Source organism: Bufo bufo, chromosome 1 (genome assembly GCF_905171765.1).
Source record: "Bufo bufo chromosome 1, aBufBuf1.1, whole genome shotgun sequence".
Classification (NCBI taxonomy): Eukaryota; Metazoa; Chordata; class Amphibia; order Anura; family Bufonidae; genus Bufo; species Bufo bufo.
Window position 1 is genome coordinate 750,520,436 of NC_053389.1, and position 22,888 is coordinate 750,543,323.

The following is a 22,888-nucleotide window of genomic DNA, read 5'->3' on the forward strand; positions in this document are numbered from 1 at the left end:
AAAAGATATCCCTCAAAATGAAAATATATAAAATTATTAAAGTTAAGCAAAAAGCATAGATGTGGTAGGCAATAACAAGTGCTCGGCGGCACTAAATCAGGTGCTCGGCGGCGCCAAATCAGAAACCATATGTCCTACCACAATCCGGGGGGTTCCAGTGCACATCGATGAATCCCGGAGGGAAAACAAAAAAACATCCATCCCTGGGCTAGATGATGATGTGGTATTGAAGGACAGGGTGGGCAAAGAACTGTCCCTGATATTGCCCTACAGGGGGATGCTATTCTGGCCCTGATAGCCTAACCACAGACCACCCGCCCTGATAAGAGCTACCCCGTCCGGAACCTTACCCTATTTAAAAATGGCCCTAGTAAGCCCCTAGCCCCTACTTCCAGGTGATCACTATATAGATCTATGTGTTTTTGACTCATTATAAAAGTATATTATAAGTATATCGCACTCCTCTGTGTATGACACCTATCAATAGCACACCTATACTAGTGCTTAAAAGGACTTTTGTGACCCTATTAGCTAGCGTTTGGTGTCCCTAACAGCCTGTCCCTGCTCCACACAGCAACCTCTCCCTACACTGGCAAAACACTGAATGTAAAATGGCAGCCGAGTCAGGTTTATTTATAAGGTAGAGGGTATGTCCATGTGCTGAAATGTCTCAATTGGCTGTCCTGTACCACCTGATGGATGTGTCATGGGTCAAAGTTCTTCACAATGTAAAAGAATATGGCGGGCACGAATTTCTCCATATGTTCGCATGTTCGGCGAATCGCGAACACGCAAAGTTCGCCGCGAAACGACCGCCGTGCGAACCGCAAGGCCATCTCTATGCATAACATTTTAACTTACAGTATGTGGTCATAGTATGGCGTTGTTAGGTGGGCACAGTATGGCGGTATAAGTTATGCACATTATATCTGTAGTACTTGGATAATATAGTTATTTCAGCACTGTATATAGGTGTTATATCAGCTTCACATGCCATGTTTATGTTGTCATGGTATGGTGTTGTTATGTAGGCACACAAAGGTGGTATTTTTGGACACTATATGGCAGTATATCATTAGCAATGCATGCTATGAATATTTGGTGATTTATCTTATTCTTCTGTAGGCATTGTGTCTTACTGTTATGTGAGCACTTTATGACAGGGCAATTTAAAGAGTATGTGGCATTAATATCTGAGCACTGTATGGCACTATCTTTTTTAGTAGGTAAAAAAAATAACAAGTATATATACTAAGGATGAGTGAATCAATTCTACTGGTTTGGAATTTGTACCAAATTTAACCCAAAAAGTTCAGATTCTAATAAACCTGTATTTTTTGTGTTCCTTTTACAGAGCTGAGCAAAGATTCATTGCTTGGCTTTCTGAGAGGCCTTGGTTGGGGTACTATTTCTTCTTATGGAGGTTGCCAAATATGCATCATGAAGAGTATCGAAAGCCAGTCAATGTTCCTCTAGGAAAAATATATGAAAATTAGAACATTTTACACCTTCTGGCATCAGATAGGCTCAGGAAAGCTAATTTTAATATCTTTCCCAGAAATCCAGAGGTGCGTTCCCTGTCCTACAGTACTCCACACATGTCTAAGCATACTAGGTGCTCTCCATAATGAAAAAGAGTACCCCCGAGACAACACATATATTTACCAGAAATCCATAATAGCATTCTAGGCAAGACTGAATTAAGATTTACACTTGTTTTAAGTGAAGCTGTTTATTAAAACTACTTTCACAAATATATTAGTTGTCTACTTCTTTTGTTACGCTCAGAATGGGAGTTTCTTATGGAACTAAGTTAAAGGGGTCAGTCCTAGTGACAAAGCTTTTAAAATATTCATTTAGTCCCTGTTTTAATACATCTATAGCCAAATATTAAATAATCATGAAATCTACAGCCTTAAATAAAGGTGTTAAAGATGCACATTGTGTTTGACAATATGTTAATAATATATGAAGTAAAATGTTACGGCTGCAGTATGACTATTGTTAGACGGGGGTAATTACCTCCAGTGTAATTTTTCTGTGCTGATATATTGGTGATGCTATTGAGCTATCTGTAATTATTGGCCAAATAATCCATAATAATGATGTGTTGTAGCAGGAAACCTTGGGAGAGGGAAAACAGAAATAAATAGAAATGTCAACTCAGCACAAATCTGGAAGTGTCAGCATTTCTTACTACACTGTGCAATAAAAAGTCATTGAAAGAGCTAAGACTAAGTCTGACAGTTTTGGCTGGATAGTAGCAGCGTATAGGCTTTAAAAGGCTAGAGTTTCTCTATATATGTAATTCCTGTAAGTTTTTTTTCTGTGTTTTTGAGATATTTTTAAATGTGCAGTTTAACAATGGCGTAATATGTTGTCACAGAGCCCCATAGAATAAAAAAACAAAAAAAACAAATAGATCCTAAATGCACACAAATACACACATAAATAAACATGCATACTGTATATACTGTACGTATATCATACACACACAAAGCACAAATGCGTAGAAAAATGTGTCCATACCTTTCCTCTTTTCCTAACATATGTCCTTCCTTACTTTACCATCTTGCACCAATTATCTCAGGATATCTCATGCCAAGAGGAAAGGTAAGGAAGGAGACATCACAAGAAGAGAGAAAGGTAATAAAGGATACATAAGGAGAAAAGAGGAACGGTAAGGAAGAACACATAAGAAAAGAAGAAGGTAAGGAAGAACACATAGCAATAATAGAGGAAAGGTAAGGAAGGAGACATGACAAGAAGAGAGAAAAGGTAAGGAAGGATGCATGGCAAGAAAAGAAGAAGGTAAGGAAGGACACATAACAAGAAAAGAGGAAAGTAAAGAGCTTGTCCGGGTTTCACCCGTTCTTCCCCCATTCAGCCCATCTGAGTTGAGCATTGGAACATGAAATGCTCCGATGCTCTCCCTGGAATAGCACAGGAGACAGGACAAGGGCTTTTTCTTAAAGGGGTTTTCCCATCTCAGACAATGGGGGCATATCGCTAGGATATGCCCCCATTGTCTGATAGGTGCGGGTCCCATCTCTGGGACCTACACCAAAAACGGAGTGGGGAAGGTGGTGGTCGGAGGACCCTGGGTTTTCAAGGGTCCGGCCACCTCCAAGCGATCTCCCCACAGAAGTGAATGGGAGCACACAGCACTTGCATGGCCACCGCAAGGGGCCGGCGAAAGTAACCAAGCTAGCTCTCAGCTATTTTCAGCGGCCACATAGAAATTAATAGAGGGCGGCTCCGCATGTGCATTGCACCCTCCACAACTTTCAGTGATCCGTTCTTGATTTAGAACCCGCACCTATCAGACAATGGGGGCATATCCTAGCAATATGCGCCCCATTGTCTAAGATGGGAATGATCCCTTTAAGATCCAGTGATGTAACGGGTTATGCTAGGCAGAGGCTTCCGCCTAGCAGTGAACCCGGTGACATTACTGGCACTAATGGGCAGTCTTTAGGCTAGGGCAGAGCTAAAGACCGCCCATTAGTGCCAGTGACGTCACAGGGATCACTGCTAGGCGGAAGCCTCCACCTAGCACTGTAAAAAGTTAAACAAACATTTCAGAGGGGCTGAATGTGCGAAGAAGAGGTTATGTCCGGGTTCGGCTCTGAACCCGGAAAACCCCTTTTAGGAAGGACACATAACAATAAAAGAGCAAAGGTAAGGAAGGAAACATCTGTACATACAAAGGTTTTAGAGCTAGTTTGAATGGAGAAGTACAGAAACCAAATGTAGAACAATGGGACAGGGTTTAGGTTGAGTACACGGCCACTTAGGGACTCATGGGGGAGAACTATTTTTGGATAGAGATTAGTGAATGTCTTTAAATTGTTTCAGTTCCGATCCTAATGAATCAGTTGGCAGATTTGATTCGGGTATGAATAAATTCTACCCATATCAAAAGCGCCCCGATTGCCCTGAAAATAATTGTATGACATTCTGAGATCTCCTAGGACTGTAACCAACCTTTTTCAAATCCTCATTAATGCAAAGACAGCATTACTAATGTCAAAGGGACAGCAACATATATGGCTATGGGTAAACGGATAGTAGTCGGTAGTAACAAACAACCTGTTTAATAACAGACTGCAATGTTGGATTTTATTTTTAAATTAAAACAGAGTCCACAAGTTATCCCTTTTGGGGGCAGATTACTTCTCTGTCTTCAGACCTGTGAAATTTTGGCCGCCAATTTGAGAGATTAATCCATATTGAGTCTCAAAAGATTCAGATTTGGTTGGAATCCAAATTATTGGGAAAGATAAAATGAATATGATTTGCTTATATCTATTTTTGGATTAAAATAAAAAAAATAAACCGTTCCTTGAATTAGAGAAAGGTGCAAGGAGCAGTTTGTGAGCCTGGAGGCTCCAGAAAAAGCAGAACAGATCATGGGAACCTGGATGAGAACATTTTTGGAGTTGTGTGATCAACAATAACCAAAATAAAAGCTGAATCTTTAGCTTCTGCCTAGAATTACAATTTAATCATAACACAAGATGCTAGAATAACAGCTGCACAAGGCCGCCGATAAAACTATAATTCATATCATGTGTACTGTAAGAAAATCTTCTTGAGTGGCATCATAGCTTTTAGAAAAGTACATTAGCCGTGATCTTCCATTTGGTCAATTATACACAAGGATAGATTAATTATCAACAAAATTCCTCTTAGGTATAAATGAATGTCTAATTATGCAGGATCAGCATATCAGAGCTGAATATTTATGAGACAGAGAGTTGAAGGGTGGCAGAGGAGGTGGCCCTCTCTGTCCTCTCTGCTGGCCATCTCCGAGGTGATACAGAGAGCAACCCTTTTTATACAAAAAGCCTTGCCCGTAATTACATTTTCAAACTCCATTCTGTAGAGATAAAGGCAAGTAATTCATGCTTCATGCAGGCTTGGCCTGGAGCCTGTCCGGAATACCAAGCTGACAATTATGCTGAATTATGGGAAACTCAAGGATGTAGATTGTTATCCAACCTGAGCCCAGACCAGAGAATTCATTTTGCCTTATTAATGATCTCTGTCGCTCTCTGTGGTTAACCGCTGGTCAGCTCCAGAAGCTGACTGTCCTCGTGTAACTGAAAAGATTTGGGATGAGCTGTCAATGTAATTGCATCCTCTATGGGTGGCTGCATAGTCAGATCCTGGTGTCTGTGAGAGACCACAATGTACTGTTGTGATGGATGCAGGAAGAAGTACAGTGTTATATGTGGTGAATAGGAGCTGCTAACTGTAATGTTTTAGGGGAATGTATTGTACATTTTAGTTTCATTAATTAGAATCCATTCTGTGAAACAGTGTGAGTGCTTTACTGCAGCTATTATGGGTGGTCCATAGACCAATAGAGTCTCGAGGAAGAGATGAAGAACTTCGGTAGTATGCCAGGTGACAGGAGAGGCATGGTGGCAGCAGGAGTAGTGGTGGAGGTGGCAATGAAGGTGGCTGTAGTCCTCAAGTAGGCTAATACCTCTCCTCAGTGTTCCTTGGGGTTCTGCACATGCAGTGGTTGGATGGTGCACCCTATCTTCCCTGGACTCACTGGGGCATCTTCCTGGTGTTAGGTGGGATGCCCTTGATGTTAGGTAGATGGGTGCAAGGCATGAGGGCAGATGTAGAGGCCAGAGGATGGATGGTGGAGTCAAGGACAAGGCCCGTTTGGTTACATCAAATATGTTTCTCGTTACTGAATAGATGATGGGAGTTGCAGCACACAGAGCAGCTATAGGCACAGATCTGAAGTGTATTACAGGGTAGGTGTCACGATGGGGAGTGGGGGAAAGCCCCCACCGTATAATGTCAGGTATAATGGGGAAGCAGCTAGGCCAGGATACCGGAATCAGGGAGCAGGTGACCTCCTAAAGAGTCCCTAATCCTCGCCCTAACTTCTCACTGTATGAGCGGACCTGGATGGTAAGACGGCTCATACCCAGGATACCTAGGACCCTGAGTCGCCCTGATAATCCCTCACATAGGAGCAGGGGAGAGACGACCTGTTCTTCCACGACTTGGATGAACAGGAGTCTCAACCGGCCTAGTTGCAGAGAAATGCCAAGTGGAACAGCAGGTAAGTTTCCAGTGGCGGGGATAACCACTGAACCTAGAACCCAGAAAGGCATGATAACTTACCCCTGGCAGTTGCTGGACTGCACAACAGAAGACCACACCAAGGTAAACTGGAACTCATAAAAGCATACTGCAATCCAAACAGATGCAGTATGTACTGACACACAGGAACCAGCACTCCAGCAACAGATCACAGACTTGACATTTGGTTCACCCCTCCGGGACACAACAAGACCCCCTTCCGGAGGCCACGACAGACAAACAGGGGAACATCTAGCATCCATGCCGGACAGAATAATACACCAAACACTGACCAGACACAGAACAACAACTAGACGAACAACCACCCCAGAACATATACCCACACCAAACATAACCACAGGTAAGGTAGGGAAAATGGAGTAGACATAAGGAAGACATCGATGACCACAAGGGTGGCCCTCACTGGACAGATGGAACACCCTGGACTGGAGCAGAGCTCCAGCACCAACAACAGCTGAAGTACAACTGACTCCAGCCAGGGAGCCACAGGGGATAAAACCCTAGTGACCACACCCAGTCAGGGAGTTAACCCTTACAGCACCAGACAGAGGGAGGCTACAACTTAAAGGGGAAGTGCACACACAAGCATGCCAAACCACACGTTACCACTGGCAACAGCATGCGTGGTAACCATGTCACGGCAATCACCCAGAAGGCCGAGACACTGCCACCGCATGCTCTCACAGCAACCGCAAGTGTGGCAACAGTGTCACAGCGCAAACCAAAGGCCGTGACAGTAGGCTTCTCCCAATAGTTGTGTATGGGCAGTAGCAATGATCAGTGGCGTAGCTAGAAATTACTAGGCCCCACAGCTAATTTTTGGATGGGGCCCCCCTCCCCCCAGTAATTTTTTTCGCAACCCCTTCCTTTCATGCTGCCCCCATTCCTGTGGCTAGTAAAGATCGCTCTCTCACACCAGGTCCGGCAGCTGTTCCATCCATTTTCTACACCGTCTATACTGTCACTGTATATAATTTCATTGTGTAATACTGCTGAGGGGGCCCTGACAAAATCTTGTAGTCCTCCTCCTCCTGGATGGACCCCTTCTGGGTCAGGGCCCCAAAGCAGCCGCTTCCCCTATAGTTACGCCCCTGATGGAGACAAAGAAAGCCCCTTCTTTAAGGCTGGGATAAAGTGAGAGGTTGTTTAGATATATTTACCACTCTTTTTCTTCTGTGCCATCTTGGATGCTTTCCACTTTATCAGATGTTTTCAGTCTTTATTAATGATGCAATTAGTCGGGTTATGCACATTCGCACTATTCACGTCTTTTCTCTGCCTGTGGATATATCAGGCTTTATTACATGATGCAAACTGTTGCGATGCAGAATAATGTAATGTACATTCTCATTGTATTTATTGATGTTAATTGATACTCACCTTATTTATACTGTGCTGTATGTGAGCACTGGTGCTGGAGAATGGCTGCACTGAGCGGCTGAAACATGGCCGTCTGACATTGGGTGAAGAAAACGACTATTTTACACTGGAGTGCTGCCGTCTTCATTTTTCTGTGGACTGTTGGATCCAATCTCCCTGGAAGTATTTACCCGAATTTCATATTTTGGGATTTTATTTTATAGTGCAGCTTCAGTTCATCTATCTATCTATCTATCTATCTATCTATCTATCTATCTATCTCATATCTATCTATCTATCTATCTATCTATCTATCTATCTATCTATCTATCTATCCAGGGCCGTCTTTAATATTGATTGGACCCTGGGCAAAAATTTACTTGGGCCCCCTGGATCCCGCCTTCCCACACCTTAGCAGGCAATCACACCTTCCACCATAACACACACAAAAAAAATCCACACATCTGGTAGAGTACAGTGAATGACTGTAAATACTTCCAGTTCTGAAGACTCCGGCGGCTCAGGATCAGTGCTCTGGGCAGCTGGGCTCAGGCTGGAGGTGGGCACCACTCTGCAGGAAGGAGACCAGGGCTCGGCTCACCCTAGTGTTACAGTGCACCCCAGTACCCCACAGTATGCAGTATAGCACCCTATAGTATACAGCAACCCACAGTATGCAGTATAGCACCGCACACTATACAGTACCCCACAGTATATAGTAGAGCAGTATAGCAGCCCACAGTTTACAGCACCCCACAGTATACATTATAGCACCCTATAGTATACAGCAACCCACAGTATGCAGTATAGCACCCTATAGTATACAGCACCACACAGTATGCAGTTTAGCACCCCACACTATACAGTACCCCACAGTATATAGTAGAGCAGTATAGCACCCCACACTATACAGTACCCCACAGTATATAGTAGAGCAGTATAGCACCCCACACTATACAGTACCCCACAGTATATAGTAGAGCAGTATAGTAGCCCACAGTATACAGCACCTCACAGTATACAACACCTCACTGTATATAGCACCCCAAACTATACACGATACCGCCCCCCACACTATACAGTACAGCAGTATAGCACTCCACACTATACCGCACCCACAGTATACAGTATACAGACCCCCACATTATACAGTACAGCAGTATAGCCCCCCACACTATACAGGCCCCCCCACTATACAGGCCCCCCACACTATACAGGCCCCCCACACTATACAGGCCCCCACACAGTATACAGGCCCCCACACAGTATACAGCCCCCACAGTATACAGCCCCCCACACTATACAGGCCCCCCATACAGTATACAGCCCCCCACACAGTATACAGCCCACCACACAGTATACAGCCCACCACACAGTATAGAGCCCCCCCCCCCCCCACAGTATACAGGCCCACACACAATATACAGCCCACCACACAGTATACAGCCCACCACACAGTATACAGCCCACCACACAGTATACAGGCCCCCCACAGTATACAGGCCCCCACACAATATACAGGCCCCCACACAATATACAGGCCCCCCACAGTATACAGGCCCCCACACAGTATACAGCCCACCACTATACAGTAGTTTACAGTATATTAACATAACAGCCCCTGTCACCTTTTTCTGATGTAATGTTCACACAAAAAAGCTCCACAGCAACACTCCTGGTAGGACCTGTGATGACCTCATAGCCATGTGACCAGTAATTGCTAGGTTACTGGTCACATGGTGATGATGTCATTAAGGTCCTGAAGTGATCACACACAACTTTAACACAGTACGATCATGATGCCTGGACTCAGTGCAGGCAGGCACGGCAGCACCCCTGTGTAGCTGACAGCTTGACACCCGGGGCAGTGGCTAGCAGGGCTCAAGAGGCAGCTGCCTTGGGCCCCCCAGGAGCAACTGGGCCCGGGGCAGCTGCCCCTTTTGCCCCTTGGTAAAGACGGCCCTGTATCTATCTATCTATCTATCTATCCCATATCTATCTATCTATCTATTATCTATCTATCTATCTATCTATCTATTATCTATCTATCTATCTATCTATCTATCTATCTATTATCTATCTATCTATCTATCTATCCGATATCTATCTATCTATCTATCTATCTATTATCTATCTATCTATCTATCTATCTATCTATCTATCTATCCGATATCTATCTATCTATCTATCTATCTATCTATTATCTATCTATCTATTATCTATCTATCTATCTATCTATCTATCTATCTATCTGTCATCTATCTATCTATCTATCTATCTATCTATTATCTATCTATCTATTATCTATCTATCTATCTATCTGTCATCTATCTATCTATCTATTATCTATCTATTATCTATCTATCTATCTATCTATCTATCCGATATCTATCTATCTATCTATCTATCTATCTATCTATCCGATATCTATCTATCTATCTATCTATCTATCTATCTATCTATTATCTAACTATCTGTCATCTATCTATCTATCTATCTATCTATCTATCTATCTATCTATCTATCTATCTATCTATGATGATGTTAGCAATCCTCCATAAATCTTAGTTTTAAGTATACTATACAAAATAACCAGAAGCATGCAATTCCTTTCTCATTAACTCTTTCTGCAGTATCCAGGCAAAAGGGTGCAGATCTCATATTCCGATGGGCAGTTCATCTCCAAAGTGGTGGGCACCAAAGCAATATACCCTTGCCACAAGCAGTAAAGTCTTTTTCCATTAACATGCAAATACCTTACTGTCTTTCCAGCACGGCCATGATCGTTCTCTACCTTCCATGAAAGTCTGTTCTCTTTCTCTCAGGGGTAGTCTTTCAATTTAGCTGTTCTCTGGTAATTTTCAGTCTCAGAGATAAAGGATTACTGGACCAGGCTTCTGTTTCACCCGGCAATCTAGCTAGGACTGCCAGTGTTAACTAATTGCTGCCCATAGACAACCGTTAGGGATACACGATACACAAGTATAATGAGAACACATTATCATAAGAGTAGGCAACAAATCAAAACATTTAACCCTTTAGCCGTGATCCACTGGGTCACTACAATTCTCCTCCTCCAAAGTCCAGAAAGTGTAAGAAAAACAGCAAATACTCATAATTACATCAATAAATATATAATGTTAAGGCCTCCATACACATTAGTGTATTGCTAGCCAGAGAATGGCAGGTTCTGCCAACAGTGTAATATGTATGGGGAGCTCCCGACTCTTCCACAGTAGGTGACGTTGTGGGAGAGAATCATCAAGAGAAGGGAATATTTTCTCTTGCGATCCATTAGTTTTCCCATGAGATAAGCCACTACCAGAAGTGTCTGGCAGCAGCTTTCTCCTCTCTCCCCATAGAATACTCATACACGCCTGACTGAACTGAACATGTATGTGTGTAGGGGAATCAGGAGTTCGGCCGACAGTTATTGAATGTGTGTGGCCGGCTTTGCTATCCTGCCTTATCCAGAGCTGTGTATACAATTCTGCATACTTCAGAGCTGAAACCTTCCAGCATTCCTGTTGGTTCAATGTCAGTTGAGTTGCAAGGGCAGACCCAGGAGGGAGAGGGGCAAAGCAGTGGAACCAAAACTGGGCTGGATGCTAGAGAGTGCCAACAATGCACATTGCTGTATGTAGTGTATAGGTCTAGGGCAGTGAACTAAGGGGGTCATTTATTAAGACTGGTGTTTTAGACGCCAGTCTTAATACCCCTTTAGCTGGTGGTGGATGCGCCAAATTTATGTAGAGTTGCCGGCCTCTACTTAAGTTCGGCGTATCCATCACCTTACTAAATCTACACCAGCTCCCTTGTTGGCGTACATTTAGACCATTTTCTGCGCCCAAAACAGGCGTAAAGTATGATTAATAAGATGGGCCTGCCAGAATAGACTACCAGAGTTATCGTATCCAGACCCCACCAGACACTGCCGTTCTGTTCCTCTGCCAGAATAGACTACAAGAGTTATCGTATCCAGACCCCACCAGACACTGCCCTTCCATTCCTCTGCCAGAATAGACTACCAGAGTTCTCGTATCCAGACCCCACCAGACACTGCCGTTCCGTTCCTCTGCCAGAATAGACTACCAGAGTTATCGTATCCAGACCCCACCAGACACTGCCGTTCCGTTCCTCTGCCAGAATAGACTACCAGAGTTATCGCATCCAGACCCCACCAGACACTGCCGTTCCGTTCCTCTGCCAGAATAGACTACCAGAGTTCTCGTATCCAGACCCCACCAGACACTGCCGTTCCGTTCCTCTGCCAGAATAGACTACCAGAGTTATCGTATCCAGACCCCACCAGACACTGCCGTTCCGTTCCTCTGCCAGAATAGACTACCAGAGTTCTCGTATCCAGACCCCACCAGACACTGCCGTTCCGTTCCTCTGCCAGAATAGACTACCAGAGTTATCGTATCCAGACCCCACCAGACACTGCCGTTCCGTTCCTCTGCCAGAATAGACTACCAGAGTTATCGTATCCAGACCCCACCAGACACTGCCGTTCCGTTCCTCTGCCAGAATAGACTACCAGAGTTCTCGTATCCAGACCCCACCAGACACTGCCCTTCAATTCCTCTGCCAGAATAGACTACCAGAGTTCTCGTATCCAGACCCCACCAGACACTGCCCTTCCATTCCTCTGCCAGAATAGACTACCAGAGTTCTCGTATCCAGACCCCACCAGACACTGCCCTTCCGTTCCTCTGCCAGAATAGACTACCAGAGTTCTCGTATCCAGACCCCACCAGACACTGCCGTTCCGTTCCTCTGCCAGAATAGACAACCAGAGTTATCGTATCCAGACCCCACCAGACACTGCCGTTCCGTTCCTCTGCCAGAATAGACTACCAGAGTTATCGTATCCAGACCCCACCAGACACTGCCGTTCCGTTCCTCTGCCAGAATAGACTACCAGAGTTATCGTATCCAGACCCCACCAGACACTGCCGTTCCGTTCCTCTGCCAGAATAGACAACCAGAGTTATCGTATCCAGACCCCACCAGACACTGCCGTTCCGTTCCTCTGCCAGAATAGACTACCAGAGTCATCATATCCAGACCCCACCAGACACTGCCCTTCCGTTCCTCTGCCAGAATAGACTTCCAGAGTTATCGTATCCAGACCCCACCAGACACTGCCGTTCCGTTCCTCTGCCAGAATAGACTTCCAGAGTTATCGTATCCAGACCCCACCAGACACTGCCATTCCGTTCCTCTGCCAGAATAGACTACCAGAGTTCCAAAACGAAATGTGAACGAATCCTTACCTGATGGTCAGTAGTCAGCATAGCCTTTAACTGCTGCATGACCACACCTGAAAGGGCCATAGGGCTCTTTCACACATGCGATGCGTGTACTGATTATGTAGCATCTGGACTGAATCCTGATCCATTTATTTCAATGGGTCTGTGCACACGAGCGTCGTTCTTCATGCATCATCTCTGCGTTCAGGAAAAATCGCAGCATGTTTTATATTGTGCGTTTTTCACGTAGCTCTGGCTCCATAGAAGTGAATAGGGCTTCAGTGAAAAACGGAAGGCATCCGGATGTAGGAGATGTAGATTATTATTCTTCAGTTTTTTTTCAAGTATGTGAAAAACTCATTGCATAGTACTAACTGTATTTGTTTTTTAAGTTACCAATAATTTTCCACCTCTTTTTCACGATACACCTTTTTTTTTTTATTATTATTATTATTATTATTATTATTATTATTATTATTATTATTATTTAGTCTTTTCAGAGTAAACTGTGCAAAAAGTGGAGAAAAACAACTCCTGATGTGTAATGTATTGTACTTTGCTCTTTAAATGTGCAAATTAACAACAAAATATGTTAGGTTTATATACCTAATATATAGCTTCTGGTGAAGGGGGCAACTATGGTGGTAGTTAGAATTGGCATGGACATTATTTACATAATACATATCCCCACAAGATCACATAAGACCCCTGGGGACATTGATACTTTAACATATTATTTAGCACTTTTCCATGGAACTGGTGCATCCATAGTAGCCCTGATGGTGATAAGTCACTGGAGGAGCTGAACTGGGTCTGATAAAACCGAATAGCTCTACTATGCTGATATACGTGGCGATCATGTGATTGCCAGGTCCAATAGAGGCAACGGCATGGCCGCTTGACTCAATGAGAGTTATGCATCCCGTAGAAAAGGTTTCAGGAGCAGCAATGCAGCAACATCTAATGACATTGCTGCAGACTAGAGGCCTTCAAAGACAGTGGGTGATCACTGAGCGGTTTCTCCCAAATTCCTTAGAAAATTCGTAAAGGGTCCAGTCACACGTGTCAGATTTTAAGTTAATTCTGTGCCAAAATGCAAATCAGATGATTTATATGCACAAACTGCACATCCGCTGCAGAAATCCAAGTGCAAGCCTTGGAGTTCTGCCATGGTTCCTGTAGCAAATACAATCTGGATTTGCCTATTTCATATCTAATATGTGAATAAGCTGTAATATAGATAAACGGACCCATCAGAACCGTCACATATTAACTAAGTGAGTGATCTCTAGGGGGACACAGCATAGCCCACCCTACTCTCCACGGCTGAAGGGGTCCTGTTTATTCATCCTTCCCTATTCATTTTCCATGTGGATACTTAGCCTGACAAATCAATTCCATGTCGCCGAAGTCCGCCAAGAAATTCGATTTGTGACGAATTAATTTGTCACAAATCGCTATAAACCAGGTATACCCCAGGCCACTCTGCAGAATCATATTCTTCCAAATTGGTGGCCCAATCTTAGTGTGAAGGCTTGGAAGTTAACCCTTTCCCGACCGCTGACAGTAAATTTACATTGGCAGCTGGGCCTTTAAAAATGGCGCCCGCTGCCTAGCGCCATGGCTTCCGGCTGTCTACTGTTTTAACCACCTTCGGATCGCCTAACGCACAGACGCGTCCGGAAGGTGGTTGATTCATTCCTCGTAGACGCATATACGCGTCATCTCGCGAGACGCGAGATTTCCTGTGAACGCGTGCACACAGGCGCGCGCGCTCACAGGAACGGAAGGTAAGCGAGTGGATCTCCAGCCTGCCAGCGGCGATCGTTCGCTGGCAGGCTGGAGATGCGATTTTTTTAACCCCTAACAGGTATATTAGACGCTGTTTTGATAACAGCGTCTAATATACCTGCTACCTGGTCCTCTAGTGGTCCCCTTTGTTTGGATCGACCACCAGAGGACACAGGCAGCTCTGTAATATGTTGCACCAAGCACCACTACACTACACCCCCCCCTGTCACTTATTAACCCCTTATTCACCCTTGATCACCCCTGATCACCCTATATAGACTCCCTGATCACCCCCCTGTCATTGATCACCCCCCTGTCATTGATCACCCCCCTGTAAGGCTCCATTCAGAGGTCAGTATGAATTTTACGGATCCACTGATAGATGGATCGGATCCGCAAAACACATACGGACGTCTGAATGGAGCCTTACAGGGGAGTGATCAATGACGGGGGTGATCACCCCATATAGACTCCCTGATCACTCCCCTGTCATTGATCACCCCCATGTAAGGCTCCATTCAGACGTCCGTATGAATTTTACGGATCCACTGATAGATGGATCGGATCCGCAAAACACATACGAACCTCTGAATGGAGCCTTACAGGGGAGTGATCAATGACGGAGGTGATCACCCCATATAGACTCCCTGATTACCCCCCTGTCATTGATCACCCCCCTGTAAGGCTCCATTCAGACGTCCGTATGATTATTACGGATCCACTGATAGATGGATCGGATCCGCAAAACACATACGGACATCTGAATGGAGCCTTACAGGGGAGTGATCAATGACGGAGGTGATCACCCCATATAGACTCCCTGATCACCCCCCTGTCATTGATCACCCCCCTGTAAGGCTGCATTCAGATGTCCGTATGATTTTTACGGATCCACTGATACATGGATCGGATCCGCAAAACACATACGGACATCTGAATGGAGCCTTATAGGGGGGTGATCAATGACAGGGGGGTGATCACCCCATATAGACTCCCTGATCACCCCCCTGTCATTGATCACCCCCCTGTCATTGATCACCCCCCTGTAAGGCTCCATTCAGACATTTTTTTGGCCCAAGTTAGCGGAAATTATTATTTTTTTTTCTTACAAAGTCTCATATTCCACTAACTTGTGTCAAAAAATAAAATCTCACATGAACTCACCATACCCCTCACGGAATCCAAATGCGTAAACATTTTTAGACATTTGGATCCCAGACTTCTTCTCACGCTTTAGGGCCCCTAGAATGCCAGGGCAGTATAAATACCCCACATGTGACCCCATTTCGGAAAGAAGACACCCCCAGGTATTCCGTGAGGGGCATATTGAGTCCATGAAAGATTGAAATTTTTGTCCCAAGTTAGCGGAAAGGGAGACTTTGTGAGAAAAAATAAATAAATGGGGTCACTTGTGGGGTAGTTATACTGCCCTGGTATTCTAGGGGCCCAAATGTGTGGTAAGGAGTTTGAAATCAAATTCTGTAAAAAATGACCTGTGAAATCCGAAAGGTGCTCTTTGGAATATGGGCCCCTTTGCCCACCTAGGCTGCAAAAAAGTGTCACACATCTGGTATCTCCGTACTCAGGAGAAGTTGGGGAATGTGTTTTGGGGTGTCATTTTACATATACCCATGCTGGGTGAGAGAAATATCTTGGCAAAAGGCAACTTTTCCCATTTTTTTATACAAAGTTGGCATTTGACCAAGATATTTATCTCACCCAGCATGGGTATATGTAAAAATACACCCCAAAACACATTCCCCACCTTCTCCTGAGTACGGAGATACCAGATGTGTGACACTTTTTTGCAGCCTAGGTGGGCAAAGGGGCCCACATTCCAAAGAGCACCTTTCGGATTTCACTGGTAATTTTTTACAGAATTTGATTTCAAACTCCTTACCACACATTTGGGCCCCTAGAATGCCAGTGCAGTATAACTACCCCACAAGTGACCCCATTTTGGAAAGAAGAGACCCCAAGGTATTTCGTGATGGGCATAGTGAGTTCATAGAACTTTTTATTTTTTGTCACAAGTTAGTGGAATATGAGACTTTGTAAGAAAAAAAAAAAAAAAAAAAATCATCATTTTCCGCTGACTTGTGACAAAAAATAAAAAGTTCTATGAACTCACTATGCCCATCAGCGAATACCTTAGGGTGTCTACTTTCCGAAATGTGGTCATTTGTGGGGTGTTTGTACTGTCTGGCCATTGTAGAACCTCAGGAAACATGACAGGTGCTCAGAAAGTCAGAGCTGCTTCAAAAAGCGGAAATTCACATTTTTGTACCATAGTTTGTAAACGCTATAACTTTTACCCAAACCATTTTTTTTTACCCAAACATTTTTTTTTTATCAAAGACATGTAGAACAATAAATTTAGAGCAAAATTTATATATGGATGTCGTTTTTTTTGCAAAATTTTACAACTGAAAGTGAAAAATGTGATTTTTTTGCAAAAAAATCGTTAAATTTCGATTAATAACAAAAAAAGTAAAAACGTCAGCATCAATGAAATACCACCAAATGAAAGCTCTATTAGTGAGAAGAAAAGGAGGTAAAATTCATTTGGGTGGTAAGTTGCATGACCGAGCAATAAACGGTGAAAGTAGTGTAGGTCAGAAGCGTAAAAAGTGGCCTGGTCATTAAGGGTGTTTAAGCTATAGGGGCTGAGGTGGTTAAAGAGCAGACACCCGGCACTAATGTTCGTGATTGGCGGTAATGCCGATCGCTGACTTTTAACCCTTTAGATGCCGTGGTCATTCGGGTGTGCTCCGGATCCTCCCAACAGGGATCGGGAGAGCTGGAACGTGCATGCAGCAGCCCCTTTCCTCCTGTGTGATGGTACCAGTGATGGTTCACAGCATTTAGGCAGGAAAACCTTCCTCAAAGCAATAAAACTGAGGGATCCACAACAGGGATGACCATAATCCTGTGTGGATCCCTCCATAAGGTCTTACTTTTACTTTTTAACACTTGCAGCCTCCATTTCAGGAGGAAAACCTGATTCGTTACCACGAAGCACGAGGAAATTCGGCTTTGATGTGAATTGAACTAACGCAGCTTAGAAGTTTTTCACGTCAAACATTTTGCGCAGATCCGTCCTCGATATTCTGAGCAGCTTTGATTTTTTTTTGCATATGAGTTAAATGTAATGCAGCTCGGTGTATGCATGGCGTGCAAGGCGTGATTTATTTGCTTGACTGATGCATCCACACAGCTCAACATACATATCGATTTCCCTGACAGCCAAACCTGCATTCCTCTAAGTGCACAGTGCATTCTGATTTAATTCGGGTAAATAAAATGACGCAAACATTACTTAGTGGCACCTCCCATCTCGTCTCCATTTGTGGCTTCATTCATGGCTTTCCCAAAAGTAGGACAGAAGAGCGAGCATTCATGCCGTACATTTAGCTGTCAATATCTATTATGCTATCCCTTCATATCAAGAACATTATACGCACTTAAAGGGAATTTATTTGCGCAGTACCTTCCGTTCAGTGCTAACTTTTCCGTCACTTTCATGCCCTGGTCGACCATCATTACTTTTATCATGTATTTGATTGCATGCCCTTATTTTCTCCCACTGACTTTTGCAATCTTCTGCTAACTGATGATCAAAAGTATTTTTTTTTTTGTGTAAAGGTAACATCTCAATGATATTCTGAAGCCCCTGTTTTCTGTCCACAGGCCAGGTACAGTCAGGTCTCCACAGTGCAAGCATCCCTTTGCTGACCCAAACCTTGAGCTGAGCTGAGACCACATGCCTAGGAGGTGAGAGATATTTCAGTATTTGCATCAGTTAGCACCTGATTGTCACAGTCAAGCATGCCTGACAGTCACCAAACTTGTATCTGCTGTAACTTCCATCTTCTCATTATAACAATCCAGAAATTAGAATTATTGATGCAATAGTCATCTTCTGGATGTCATAAATATGTTCATCCCATTCTACAAAACTATACTCACTACTATTTTTGTTTTTATAATCATTATGTGGACAACTGGTTGGTCAAGCTGGCATGTCTTCAGCTCTTTTTAATCTAATGACAGAGGTCTTCTTCATCCCATCTGCTGGTTTCTATAAATGCCCATGCCTTATGTTTGCTGTGTGAGTGGGCTTTCATTAGTATAATATCTCATCCCCTCTGCAGCACCTTCTCCCCTCCCACAGCATGAGTCTCAGACATACACTGAGACAAAGGTACTGCTGCAGAATCCCAATCCTCTGTCTGTCAAGTATATGCAGTTTTATATTATTTATTCTGTTTGATGTTTTTGGTGACTGAAGAGGCTTTTGTAGAAAATAGCAAACAAGGAAATGGAGACACCAAGATGCTGTTTTCCCTTGTAGGATAAATTCAAAGTTCCATATATACACCTGTTTTATGTAAACACAGATATTATAACAGGTAAAATTTAAAGGAGTTTTCCAGTTTACATTAACATTCTTACAAATAATCATTTAGGAAGGGGCATGTAATTTAGTAATGTATAATCTGTTACCTTTATTGCTCCTATCTCCTGTTCTGGGCTGTGGTCACATGACCATGTCCATGCAACTTCTTCTTATTTCCTGTGATGTTATGTCCATAGAGGGGCGGTGATAGGGAAGTGTCTATGTAACTAGCTAGGTGGGAGGAGCTATAAACTAGCTGAGTGTTGTTAGGGGCAGTGATAGGGGAATGTCTATGTAACTAGCTAGGTGGGAGGAGCTATAAACTAGCTGAGTGTTGTTAGGGGCAGTGATAGGGGAGTGTCTATGTAACTAGCTAGGTGGGAGGAGCTATAAACTAGCTGGGTGGTGTTAGGGGCAGTGATAGGGGAGTGTCTATGTAACTAGCTGGGTGGGAGGAGCTATAAACTAGCTGGGTGTGGTTAGGGGAAGTGATAGGGGAGTGTCTATGTAACTAGCTGGTGGGAGGAGCTATAAACAAGCTGAGTGCTAGGGGCAGTGATAGGGGAGGGTCTATATAATTAGCTGGTGGGAGGAGCTATAAACTAGCTGGGTGTTGTTAGGGGCAGTGATAGGGGCATGTCTATGTAACTAACTGGTGGGAGGAGCTATAAACTAGCTGGGTGTTGTTAGGGGCAGTGATAGGGGAGGGTCTATGTAACTAGCTGGTGGGAGGAGCTATAAACTAGCTATGTGGGGTTAGGGGGAGTGATAGGGGAGGGTCTATGTTACTAGCTGGTGGGAGGAGCTATAAACTAGCTGGGTGTTAGCGGCAGTGATAGGGGAGTGTCTATGTAACTAGCTGGTGGGAGGAGCTATAAACTAGCTGGGTGTTGTTAGGGGCAGTGATAGGGTAGTGTCTATGTAACTATCTGGTGGGAGGAGCTATAAACTAGCTGGGTGTTGTTAGGGGCAGTGATAGGGGAGGGTCTATGTAACTATCTGGTGGGAGGAGCTATAAACTAGCTGGATGATGTTAGGGGCAGTGATAGGGGAGTGTCTATGTAACTAGCAGGTGGGAGGATGTTGGATGATGTTAGGGGCGATGCTAGAGCTGTGGCAGAGAAAGTAGAAGTGCATCATGGGTTTGGTTGGATACAACAACAGGAAGTAGCTTACGTGGTAAAAACGGATCAGGATAGTCCAAAAAAAAAAAAAAAAGCATAGGGAAGATGTTCATGAGGTAAGTAACCATATAAGCGTGCCTGTTAAAAGCCATAATAGTCCCAGAAAACCCCTTTAGATATCACACAACATTTGTCCATTGTGATAGTTGGGTGTAATTTTGACTGTAGACAGGACATTTTACATGTGGAAAGCTTGGTTTAGAATGGGTGTGATTATGTCTTCTTAAAGTGAACCTCCCTTGAGAGGCATCTACATGTGCCCCCCTTGTTGTACCTGCGTGTGGGGCACATTTAGCTTTAAATGAGTTTCATTTCTATAAAACATCTTTTTGAGCTAGGATTAGTGTTGGTGCCACATGGAATGTGATATTGTTAAGGACTGTAGCACACATTTTGTCTTAAAAAACGGCATCACATTGAGGCTACATCTACACAACCGTATCGTAAACCGTGGATCCACAAAATGCAGATACTGGCCATTGCACTTTTTTCGGGCCCCATTGTCAAAACAGACAAGAATAGGACATGTTCTATATTTGCAGCATGCATCTCACAGATGCATACAGCACACGGATGACATCCGTGTGCTGTCCGCATTTTTCCCGGCCCCATAGAATGAAAGGCTCTGTGCGCGATCCGCATAAAATGCGGATCGGACACGGACCGAAAATACGGTCCAGTGAATTAGGCCTAAGGCCAATGTCACACAAGCATATTAAGGGTGTATTCTACACCTGCATTTCAGTTGCAAAATTGACCTGGTCACCCAAACTGAGAGCTTGATAAGACCCTTTGACGCTACTGGTTGAGGTGGTCAGACCAGTGGCCATGCTGGAATTTGCTGCTGTAACACAGGCACATGTCGGTGTCAAGTTTGCCTAGAGGAGAAATTACAAGCTGCGGAATCGCTGCAGATTTTCAGAGCAGATTCTGCCATGAAAATCACCAGCAATTTACAGTACGGTATATGTGACTGCTTCTAAATTGTTCTGATCTGCAATTCTTCTGTGGATTTATTTCCAAATTCACGTCAGAATCTACATGTATTAATTATACACTTCATAGGGTCAAAAAAGATTGTGAGCTCTAATTAGCTTAAGATAATGGGACAAATTGCTTTTAAAATGCTACATTTACGGTGGATAGAAGGGGTTGTCCCATGAAAAAAAGATTCTCTACTTTTCAAACCAGCTCCTGGATGTGAATTCTTTTGTAACTATAATCAAAAATGTAGTTTAGACACTGAACTCCATCTGTATAGCGCCACCTGCTGATTGCCCTTTTTGTACATTTTCTGGCCTGCTCACTGAGGTTACCATACATGCTCAGTTTTACCCTTCAACTTCCCCCCAGCTGCAGCAGAAAGGACACCCCCCCTGAGAACGTGCACGCCCCCTGAGCTGCCAGCTTGATATAAATCTAGCAGAGCAGTCAATGGGGAGATCTCTGGATCCATGTGAGGTACAGGGCTGGTTCTATCTTTGTTAGAAAGAGATCGTCATGTACTGTATGATGTCTGATTATCATTTTTTTCATTACTCACAGGATAACCCCTTTAACCATATTAATTTATTTGTGCCATGCCATGAACTGTACAAACTGTACTACACAAGACATAGCGGAGCGGTAAACACGTTGCCTTGTGCTCTGTATTCCTTGCAGTAAGTTGCAGAATCTATATCATTATATAAATGGAAGAGATCATGCGGTATAAATAGCAACCATTTAGCATTTGAGAAGTGACAGTGTGGGATCCCTGCCCTGGTTCACGACCTGAAGGTGCGGGGGGGGGGGGGTGATAAAACGGTGAGAAGGATCGCTCTAAGCATTATGTGTGGGAGATTGAACAAAACGAGTGCAATCTCTGAAGAAAAGAGCCACTGAAAAAAGAGAAATTACATTTCACTGTTTGCTATGGGCGAATCCCCCAATATTCCATTGCACTAAATTATAAAGGTCTCCATAATAAAGGGAGAGATTCATGGCAAAGACAGAAGAGCCTCGTGTTTGTTTACCCCTTCATGCCTCATGACCCTTGGACCAATACCCAATAATACCCTTGTTTGCTAGCAATGCCAATGAAGTCCTGGAGTCCTGCACAAGCTTTTGCTAGGCTTCCTCTTTCCAAGGGTGACATTGTGTGCCTATGGTATGTACATCTTTGCATCTCTCACAAGGTGTTTTTGCCCCCTGCCCCCCAACAGGGCAATGATTCTGTATGAATATAGTTCTAGCCAAAACAAATGCCTGTCGAATAGATAGAAAATTAATTAATGTTGAATTAATAGAAAAGTGTTATTGCATTTATGCAGCTTGTGATCATGTATAAATTATATTCAAAGGTAGTCTGTCAGCAGTTTTGACCATACCAAGCTGCTGACAGCACTGGGTAGGGACTAGGGAGACCAGGGCAAACATACCTTTTGTGGAGTTTTTCTATCAGGAGTAGTGTGAATATGAACTTTTATTCTGCTAGATTCTGCTCTTGCAAGAGCACTGGGGGCGAAACTTCACTGTGAAGTGCTCTTTGTATTAAGCAGCTTCATGGCTTCTGCCCTTTGCTCTGAGTGACAGCTGTAGTAGTCTTCTGGTTGGATGCTGGAGCTGTCACTCAGAGTAGACTGTGGGGGCTGTGAAGCAGCTCAATGCAGAGAGCACTTCACATGGAAGCTTCGCCTCCAGTGCCTACAGGAGCAGAATCTGGTAGAATAAAAATTAATGTTCACGCTACTCCTGAAAATAAAAGCTCCACAAAAGGTATCTCTTTC